The following is a 1241-nucleotide window of genomic DNA, read 5'->3' as shown; positions in this document are numbered from 1 at the left end:
CAGAGAAGATCATCACTATTATACTGAAGCTTCCTGATTCCATTTCTTTCCTGTTTCCAGGATCAACCCAAACCAGCTCAGTTTTCCCTCTCATTCCCCTGAAATCACCTGGCACCTGGGATGAGCTGCAGCACCTTCCAAAGCTGGAGGTTGTTCACATGTGAATCCACATTTCAGTTTTATTTTGGGATTGTGTGTTGTTGAATCCTGACAAAAATCCAGAGCCAGTTCCATCTAGTTATACTTAAAAGGCAAAACAAACAGCTGTGGGTGTGGAGAGGCCTGATAATTTAAATATTCAGCAGTTAGAGAATTGAAAATATGGTCCATAATTTAAGAAATGTATATTTTAAATTAGATATCTTTTTTTTTCCCTATTGTTTTCTATACCAATGATAATTTTGGAACATTCTTGCTTTACACAGGGCTTTTAGTTCACTAATTAAAGTACCTATCAGGTCCATTTGATGTAGGAATCACTAATGGAAGGAAACAGCTGCTGTTTCCTAATTAGTCCTAAAAATTTTAAGGAATCAAAAGCATAAAATATGATTAGGTATCAAAATGAAAACTTTTTGCTGAATTCCCTCTCCAGTGCTCTTTCCAGGCTCCCCACCTGAGCTGTAGCTCAGTTAGTGATTATGGGAATCACGACAATTCCCAAAGATCCTTTGGAATTAATGAACACCCGGATGTTTTTCACACCACTGACCTGAGCTCCTGGCGTGTAGAATCCAGGCCTATTGCTGGGAAGATCCCCAAAGGATGGACACAGCATTCCCAAGTGGATTTCCAGCAACCACAAATGACAATATTTGCAATCAGCTTTATGACAGAAGTCAAAATATTGCATGTTTGGGGCTGCAGCATCTTAATTAGCCAGGAGCCAGTCCCAGGATTTCTTGCCAGTTCACGAGTTTTGATTCATTTGGATATTTAAAAATTAGATATTTTATATTTAGGAAAAAAAAAAATGAGGCTTTTTCACGATTCTTTTTTTTCCCCTCTCTGTTTTCCTGGGAAATATATTCTGTTAGACATTTAAAATATCAAATTTCTAGCACACGAAAAAAGAGCTGTAATTAATTCCTCCTTTTAGGGAATGCTCTGCCTTTGGTCTGGAACTACTGGGATTTTCTTTCTTTCCTTCTTTTCCTTCTTTTTTTTCCCTTTTTTTCCTTTTTTCCTTTTTTCTCTCTTCTCTTCTCTTCTCTTCTCTTCTCTTCTCTTCTCTTCTCTTC

This window comes from Neopelma chrysocephalum, unplaced genomic scaffold (genome assembly GCF_003984885.1).
Source record: "Neopelma chrysocephalum unplaced genomic scaffold, ASM398488v2 Primary Assembly neopelma1_101, whole genome shotgun sequence".
NCBI lineage: Eukaryota > Metazoa > Chordata > Aves > Passeriformes > Pipridae > Neopelma > Neopelma chrysocephalum.
The sequence above is the reverse complement of the archived record's forward strand: the minus strand, read 5'-3'. Positions refer to the sequence as shown.